The sequence below is a fragment of the Antechinus flavipes genome, chromosome 6, assembly GCF_016432865.1.
Source record: "Antechinus flavipes isolate AdamAnt ecotype Samford, QLD, Australia chromosome 6, AdamAnt_v2, whole genome shotgun sequence".
In the NCBI taxonomy this organism is placed as follows: domain Eukaryota; kingdom Metazoa; phylum Chordata; class Mammalia; order Dasyuromorphia; family Dasyuridae; genus Antechinus; species Antechinus flavipes.
This window is the reverse complement of record NC_067403.1, coordinates 250,410,082-250,420,211: the sequence shown is the minus strand read 5'-3', so window position 1 is coordinate 250,420,211 and position 10,130 is coordinate 250,410,082.

The window sequence follows — 10,130 nt, the reverse complement described above, 5'->3', positions numbered from 1 at the left end:
TTGTTTTATTTTTCTCTAATTAACAGTTCACCATCTCAGGCATGTTCTCACTAGTTTCTTCAGAGATACCCTCCAAAGCTCTGGTGAGTAACAATATTGCCCCTTTCACCCACTAGCAAGTAAAAAGCAAACTGGTTAGCACATTTCTCTTATCTCCAGGGATTAGCAAGCACTATCTCTCAGTATGCAGGCCATGAAAAAAATGTTGTCAATACATCCTTCTATATTGACTTGGGGAGGATAGATTAATGGATATGCACAAAACCAAAAATAATAATATCTTCTTGGAGAAAAGAATTATTTCTTAAGTATTCCATTTAGAGTAGTCATTGGTCCCAAGATGTTATTCAAATTGAAATTCAATTCAGATTTATTAAGAAATTGTGATAGCTAGAGTCCTCTGTTAGATTAATTGAGTTTGAGAGTCAAAGAGAGATTCGGCCCAGATTGCAGGAAATCCATGTGAGAGAAATGGGAAGTAAAAATGAATTTCTTTCCTTCAGGTGAAATGCTGCCTGGTAACGAGCTTTCTAAGTGCCTTTGCTGCATTGACTGGGATAATTATAATTCACCTCAACATGATTGTAAATCACGAATGCCAGAGTGGACACCAAAATTTCACATGCTACCAGAACATAGTCACTGTCACTGTAAGTGTTTCCATTTTTTAATATCTGACACTTGTTTTCTCTTTCATTTTTCATGGCAACAGTTATCTGAACCACAAAAGCCTCAGAAGCCAGCTTAGGTCCCTTTTAGTGAAAATATAAGGATTTCAGGAAACATCTCCAAGGAGTGTTCCCAACTTTCAGACCTCACTGGGTTCAGAAGTGAGGTACACCAGCACCCTTCTATAGATCTTTAATCCTATATTCAAAAATACTCCAATGAACTGAGGGAGTTTCAGAGTCAGTAACCACATAGTTCATAATTAGTCAAAGGAGGTTGGCTTGTTTTAGGGGGTGCGGTGGATAGTGCCAGGTATGAAGTAAGAAAGATTCCTCTTCCTAAGTTCAAATCTGGTCTCACACACTTACCAGCTGTATGACTTATGTGTTTGCCTCAGTTTCCTCCTCTGTAAAATGAGCTGGAGAAGGAAATGACAAACTATTCCATTATCTTTGCCAAGAAAACCCCACAGTATTGACAGGAACAACACTAAAACTTAGCCAACTACGTTATAGTAGATGAGTGGAATAGACCAAGAATCTAGGAAAAATATGAGAAGCAGTAGAGATGTAATAAACAAGATAGAACTACTTTGTCACCACCTGGCATTTCCCTAAGGTTCTTCCATCCCCAACCTCTTTCACTCTCCCATAGCTCTCCTATGAAGCCAGGTTATCAAGGACTCTTTCAGGCACCCAAAGGGCAAAGCCAACCCAATGGCAACCGCTATTCCTTTGGCCTGTGTTCCCCACAATCATGTTTGTTATGCTTCTTTTATTATCTTGTATTTTCCAGGGCTTTATCTTGGAGAAGTTCATGCTGGCCACTATGGAGTTCTGTATCTCAACCTTCCTTATTGCCCTTTCTGCCTTTCGGATCAAGGTGCTCTTTTAAAATTACTTTTCTGATGAATGTTGGAAAGTATCTATGCATCTATTTTGAAAATAAAACTTTAATAAATAAATAGATAAGTGAATGAATTAATGAATAAACAAATAAATGCATAGATAGACAAATAAATTTCCCTTCTACAGAAAAAACATATATCTGAAGGGGGAGAGAGGAGAGAATTTTTTTTTCCTGAGACAATAGGGACTAAGTGACTTGCCCAGGATCACATAGCTAGGAAGTGTTAAGTGTCTGAGATCAGATTTGAACTCGGGTCCTCCTGACTTCAGGGCTGATACTCTATCTATTGCACCACCAAGGTGCCCCAGCAGAGAAAATTTTGAAGGAACACCCTAACAGGGAGGAGGAGCTTCTTTAGGGGATATTTACAATTAGACAACCTCCTTGAGCTCCTTTTATGCATTCAAACAATCTCCAATAGTCACACTGTCCTCACCTTTACAGCACCAGTTCAAATATTGAACTCCCAATGGATATAGAACACCTTGATGTTTCAATCTAGACACATGGTTACACAAAATATTCAGACTGTAAAGAGGCAAAGCCAGCATCTTTAGCCGAGGCACATTGACTTATCCTTAACCAGAAGTAAGGATTAATCACTACTGGCAATCTGCCAAATGCACCTATAAAATTAAAAAGAGATCTCTGACTAAGGCACCTGAATTTTACTAATCATTCATGGTCATATGTCTCCCTAATTTCTAATTGGGATGGTTTTTTGGTAGACCATATAAAATCTTGTGTTTGTTGTACTTGAGTCCAATTCAAGGAAGCCAATTCCTGCTTGAAACATTGGTGGACAATGTATCCCTAGTTTTCAGTTGGGTCTTAATTAGGTTAATAACAGTACTTCCACCAAACATGCTGGGTTGCCATAAAGAGCAAATGAGATCATGTTCATAAAGTGCTTATCAATCCTTTAAGTTCCATATTAAAGCTAATTATTGTTAGTAATAATTATTGGATTTGGGGATTTGTTGATTTAGGAAATTTCTATAAGAAGTAAGTCCTCTTACCAAAGTAGGCTGGTACTTCTCTGAAACATAGTTTTAGCAAAAGGCTTCAAGAACCATGAATTTAAGTAACTATCCCAGTTCGCAAAGCCAGAATATGTAAGATGCAAGACTTAAATTTTTTGCTCCTGGCTCCACGATCAGTTCATTAATCATTCTGCCACTTATTAAATCAAATTTACAAAAGTCAAGTTCACTGAGACTATGTTTATATCTTTAGTAGTACATCTTAGAAAATTCCACTCAATAATCATAAGAGCAATTTTTGACAATTAGTTTGAGAAGGATATTAATAAGCTTGAAGTCATTGAAAGAAGGGTAACCAGGAAGATAAGGACAGTGAGTCCCTGAAATGTTGTCACTAAGGTGGTATGAGGTTGAACCGAGTACATTTGTTCTGCATTTTCTACACATTCCTTCACCTGTTATAGTTTGCTTGCCTGGGAGAGGGCTATCCCCTTTTAGAGAAGGCGAGAAGGAATATGAGATAATATACTGCCTTCCGAAACATTTCTTACTCATCCAGAGATTCAGTTGTAAATGTTCCTCCTTTTTCTATGTTTGGAGGATGTAGAGATTCCAGTCAGGAATGAAGTAGTTTCTATCAATTCCATGCAACAAGGCAAACTAGCTAGGGTAGGAACCATTAGAAAGTGGAAACTGGTAACCAGAGATAAGGAGGAACATGGAAAGGGCAAGATGAGGCTGATGGGAATAATGGGGATTAAAATGGTGGATGGAGATTTATCGAGACCGTCATTGGAAATATGACTTGTGTTTTTGCAGGTTCTTGCCGAGAAATCGAGTGTCTCTTTGGAAAATCTCTATGAAGACCTGCTCTTTCAGTCTGACCCTTATGAAGAGATACAGCCTGCACAATATGGACATGAGCAATATGACAGATAACTCATGTCGAGTTAGAAGTTGTGATCTCCTTCCTGTGAAAAAAAAATCCAAGGTCCTCAAGGCAAAATCTTGACCAAGACATGTTCTACACATTCTGACTTTTTAAAGAGACAGCATGGCTTAGTATATAATGAAAGTGCCTCCAAGCCAGAAAGATGTGGATTTAAGTCTTATTTCTGACAAACTGAATTTGTGGCCTTGTGAGGAAGTCACAATCTCTCAGTGCCCCAAGCAACCCTATAAGAAAAATTATAGAAAAATTATACTTACATATTGCTATCAGAGTTGCTTCTCTGAGTTTTTTCTACAATGTTCAATCTTTTTATTTTTCTTCTTTTACCTTCTTTTATTTGGACTCACTGTCTAATTAAAATCAGCCATCCTTCCCAAGTCTCTTTCTCTAGAATGCTATAGTCACCATTGTTATTTTTGTCATTGTTAGTCATTTCACTCATGTCTGACTCTTCAAAACCCATTTGGAGTTTTGTTGGCAAAGATAGTGGAGTAGTTTGCCATTTCCTTCTCCAGTTCATTTTACAGAAAAAAATAGGGTTATATGACTTAGCCAGGGTCACACAACTAGTAAGTATTTGACATCAGACTTGAATTCATGATGATGAATCTTCCTGACTCCAGGCCCCTTACTTCATATGCTGTGCCCTCTTAGCTACTGTCATATTCCTTTGTTATATGTGTATATTAAGCACAGACCTGTGTTGCTTTATTCTGAAGGAAATGGAAAATAAATAATACCAAATTGAATCAAGAAAAAGCAAATAAGGATTGAGTCTTTTATTTCAGACTGATCTGTCTTCTAAATCTGGAATATTATGTTGGTCAGAATATAATAGTGTTCCCTACTACAGTTGACACTTCTATATTAAGTTATCTATGAAAATAAAACAAAATGAAACATAACATTTTGTGAACATTATAGGACAAACACCATTTTCTTTTAAATCAGATTTAAATTGCTGTTATTTCTATTTAATCTAATGTGATATTTTTCTTCATTGGATACAAATCTTTTAATAAATGTTCTTATATTCTAATTGGACACAACATTGATCTCAGATTTGACATGACTTTTTTTTTCTTTTCAGAGTTACATTCAATGTATAAATTGTTCTCTTGAGAGTACTTACTTCACTCTGAATCAGTTCATATAAGTCTTCCAGGGTTTTCTGAATCCATCATATTCATCATTTTTCATTATTAATTGTATGTTATATTCATAAGTAACAATTTTTTAAACCATCCCCCATATGGAGGTTCATCTATAGTAGAGTTTGAAATTACTTTCCATATTGTTTAGACTAATTTATGGCCAAACCAAAAGTACATTAATGTGCCTCTTCTACTATTCCTCCTACCCTCATGTATAAATAGATAGATAGATAGATATAGATATAGATATAGATATAGATATAGATATATACATAATATGTATATATTTTATGTATTTTTCATAGGTTTATATTTATTAATTCCATGGAAATTTTAGATTAAAAAACATATAGAAATATTGCAATTATTTTTCCAGTTAACTGTTTCTGTTTTAATCCCAATTGATTTATTTTGATGTGGGCAGAAACTTTTCAATTTTATGTAAATTTGTCCGATTTATCTTCTCAGATTTTTATGCCTTGCCCATCTTAGAATTCTTCCCAGCCTAGTCATAATGGTACCTAGTGAATGGTATTTCCTTGCCTTCAACTTAACTTTGCTCTTGATGTAACCATCAATATTTTAGTCAGATATTCATTTAGAATGTAGTGTGCTATATGGTATGAGATAATATGGTTCATTATATTTATAATTTTCTCATGTTCTTTCTTCAAAAAACATATCCTTCTTTCTCTTGTCTATATGTAGATCAGGAATAATTTTGTTCCAAGATTTGCAAAGAGTTGTTGGCTCAATCAATCTATTAATTGACAAGCATTAAGTACCTACTATGTGCCAGGCATTGTAGTAAATAATGGTGAGAAAAATATATAAATGAAAAAATCCCTGCCCTCAAGAAGTTTATGTTTTATTGTAGAAATCTTATGTTCACATGTCAGTAATTCAAATTAAGCACATAAAATATATGCAAAATAAATATAAAGCAGTTGAGGAGATTAGGAAAGCCTTTTTGAAGGAAGATAACATTTAAGTAAACTTTGAAGGAAATTAACTTTTCTAAGAGGTAGAAGTGAGGAGGAAGTATTTTCTATTTACACAAAGAGGCTCCTCAAAGATGGGATATGAAATGTCATGTATTAGGACCAGCAAGAAGCCAGTTTGAGTGGATAAAAGAATGGAGAGGAGAATATAGATTTAGTTGGAATGACACATTATAGTCAAATTATGAAAAGATTGAAATGACAGAAGACTTGAGATTTGATTCTAAAGGTAATAGTGAGGGGCAGCTATATAGCACAGTGGATAAAGCACTGGCTCTCATATTTTACATTGGGCTGTCACAAAGATGGTCACTCACCCATGCAACAACTAGATTGAAATGTCTTCCTAAGAATGGTATAGTTGGTTTGATTGCTGTTTCAAAAGATAGAGGCAGAAAATGTCTCTGTGGGATGCGTGTGTGTGTGTTTGTAGGGGGAAGTATTAGAGAGGGCAGAAGAATAGAGGGAATAAATGGAAGGAAGTTATCAGAAAAGCATCATGGTGGCTCTGGATTGGGTTAGTTGTGGACCGTTCTGGACAACCAAAAACCAGGTCACCAAGAGATCATGAACCCAGAGACGGATCTGGGGAACCAGTCAGGAGGGAAGAGGACTATCATTGTGCTACTTGTAGCAGTCTAGATTGAAGTAGGGAAATAAATTGAGGCTGGAAAATCAATTAAGAGGCAAGTACAGTAATCCAGGCAAAAAGTGTTAAGGTCCTGAACTAGGGAAGTTGTCATATGAAGGAAGAGATATTTATTTTGTGGTGATATTGTGCTGGATTCAGAAGAGAGATCAGAACTGAATATATAAATCTGGAGGCAAACTATGTAGAGATGATTCAGTCTACATAAGAGGGTACAGAGAATGAAAAGATCCCAGAATGTGCTTTGGCCCATATTCCCAGGGCATCTTATTCTTATAAGATGTACACCTCAGAAATTAGGGTGTGAGGATTGTCAACTAAATTAAGATTTATCACTGTTCTCCAGAATCTATCAAACAAATATAGTATAGATGACTCCAGGAAAAGCAACCACAGATAGTAATTGAGTTTGCACAACATATTTTTTGAAACTGAGTTTTCACAATAGCCTTTGGCTTCTTCCATTTCCCCTCTGATACCATCGTCCAAACTGAATCTCTTCCCACAATTTCTCTATTTATATCTCTCTATTAACAACAACCAAAGTCCTTGAATAAATGATAGGACAGAATAAATGAATGAACAAACCCATGAATGAAAGAAAAGATGAATGGATGGATGGAATGAACTTAATATATGATCTCTCCCTTTATTGCAGATTCATCTACTAGGCAGGATTGTTTTTAACTTTTGCCCCTAAGCTTTTTTTCATTTTATTTCTGGGACTCAAATGAAACATGAAATCCATCAAGGGGGCACGACTATATTTTCTACTTCCCCCATCTGTGCATAGCATATTCAATAATCAGCATCTTGTCAAATGATGAAGGTGTTTTGTTTTTGTTTTGTTTTTTTGTCACAAGGCCCTGCATTGTTTTTGCCTGCTATGATTCTCCCCAGAAGAACCTAAAGCAAGTGAGCTACATGCCTATTCACCCCAGATTAGACCCTTTGGTTCCATATAATCCCAGGGTTCTCTTAATTCTATAACCAATTCTATTTTTTTGGCTGAGGCAATTGGGATTAAGCCCAGGATCACACAGCCAGGAAGTATTAAATGTCTGAAGGCAGATTTAAATTCAGGTCTTCCTGACTTTAGGGCTGGTGCTTTATCCACTGTACCACCCAGCTGCCCCCTATAACCAATTCTATATTGACAGTAAAGAAACAATTTAATGAAATGCTGCCAGAACGTTGATACTTGTCATTTTAACCATCATACATCATAGTCTTACTCTAGGCAAAGAGAGTTTATTTGAAGCATTATTAGAAGCATTTCAGCAGAGTGGGCAGCATGCCAGACTTAAATTTCAATCCTGCCTGAGATAATTACTAGAGGCATCACAAAGGATAAGTAACTTAGCCTATTTCAAGTTCACTTTTCTCATCTCTAAAATGAGGCTATTGATGGCATCTCCCCCACAGGATGATAGTAAATATTACATAAGAAAAAAATCTCAATTACCTCTTAAAACTTAAAGTGCTTTGTTGTTGTTTGGCTGTTGATTGTTATCATTTTATAATTTTACTTCAAAAGAAAGATGCTTGATTGGCTCAATTTTCCATGGGATTGAAATCTTTTCTCTCTTTGTTCTCATTCAGGAATATGTTCTACTCTTTCCTATCTTTCTTCTTAATTCTAATCTAATGGTCTATCTCAGCTTCTTGCTGATGAGTTGTTACCCAGAATCCCCTTTTGAAGAAATCTCTGAACCAGTCACTGCTCACTCTTCTCTGAGTTAAGCTTCCATCTGGACTTTCCCACCTCTATTCCAGCTGTCTCTCCGCCCTGAAGATGTTCCTGTCCTTGTGTCTATTCATTTCCTCCCATAACTTCCTCCTATTGGTGAGTTCTAGACCCATACCACTAGTTGAGAAAATTCTGGGACCAACCACAATTCATTTCTCTCTCAGTTTCACTCTGAACAATCTGGATTTTTTTTAACCTCTTCTCTATTGGTACCTCTCTCCCCCTTTTAGTTCTTTTTTTGTGTCATGTCCAGTTAAAAAGTAAATTTGAGAGTAGGGTATGTCTTTCTTTATATTTGTGTTCCTCTGTCTGGTTTTGGTTCTCTCTGTCTATTTATCTGTCTCGTTCTTGGTCTCTTTTTCTCTGTCTCTTTCCCTTTCTGTTTTCCTCTGTGTGTCTCTTCCTCTCTTTCTCTCTCTCCTTCCCCCATCCCATTCCTCTTCTTCCTCTTTCCCTCTTTCTCCCTTTCTTCCCCCTCCCTCTGCCTCTCTCTTTCTCCTTCTCCCTTTCTCTCCTCTTTCCCTCTTTCTCTCTCTCTTTTTTCCTCTCTCCCTCTCCCCCTCTCTGTCTCTTTCTCTTTCTAGTTCTGTCTCTATCTTTCTATGTCTCTGTCTCTCTGTCTCTCCCCCCCATCTCTCTCTCTCTAGTTCTGTCTCTATCTTTCTATGTCTCTGTCTCTCTGTGTGTCTGTCTGTCTCTATCTCTGTCTCTGTCCAATATTTCCTCCCTAAATGAGAGAGATTAATATGTGATTCTGGAATTATATGAATTGATCGATTATTCAGACTCAGTTGAAAAAGAGAAGAACTTCAGTTTGGGTTTTCTACCAGTATCAATATGTAAAGAGCACTTGCATTAGGCTAAACACTTTACTAGATATTAGACTAGGGGCAGGAAAGGAAACAGGAAATCAAACTGATAAAAACATGAAGCTGATAACTGAGAAGAAGAAGAGTGAAGCAAGAAGCCCACACGAAATAGAAAAAGATATATACATACATGTATTCATTCCCCTTCCATACTCTTTCCCTTTCGTCCTTTTTTCATCCTCTTTACTAACTTCTCTAGTTGTTCTTTTCTTCCTCTCTACTATATATCTTCATTTCTTCTCTCCTCTTCCCTGACTTCCTACATAACTTTTTCTTTTCTTTCCTCTTCTGCCCTTTGTTTTTTCCTCTTACCCCCATTTTGTTCTCTTCCTTTATCTTCTCTTTCTTCTCCCCACATTAAACTATCTCTCCTTCTTCTTCTCTCCCTGTCTTGTTCTTCTTCCCCCATTTTCATTTTTCCCTGTTACTCTTTTCCTTACTACACACATATATACATGTGAAATGATTGTCACTTTAGAAAGATATAGTCTGAGTATCAGGAAAATGGATTTTGTGGTACCCAAAATCAGGTTTCTCTGAACTTTCTGCAGTACCCAAAGTTCAGGAAAGTATGGATTATCCCTTTTTCTCTACCTTTTCCTTTTATTAGCAAAACACCATCATTTGCCATGTCTGATTAGACTCAGAATCATGTGAGTGACCCAAATATAAAAGAAAATTTAAGGACAAAATAAGTTGAACTATGCACATGCACATACACATAAACACAATCTTTCCAGACCAGTATTATTACCCCTTAAGGTAGCAGACAAACTTGAAATGAGCTCCAGTTCCTCTACTATATCCACAAAGATCCCAGAAAAGAGAAGAATGCATTAATGAGGGAATCCACAAAATTTGTGAGAATTATGGGTGTTGTGGGAGAGAGAATACATCTTTCCTAATTAGCAATTACCTACACTAAGGCTACCCCAAAGCTCTTCCCTGTCGAATCCAGAAGCAGTTAAATTCAGAGACCATTAAGCCCATTAGTTTATTGGAACTTTCCTCAAAGAAATAAAACTACTGGTTTGTGAGGATATCCAATTATTCTCAGGTCTAATCAGATATCCACAATGGAAGTGAAATGGGAGTATAGAGACTTGTTTTTATGAGATTAAGCCCCTCCCCATACCATTCCCAAAGTACATGTAATGCCTCGGCAGGGAGTGAAGGGAAAGGGGATAGAGTGTC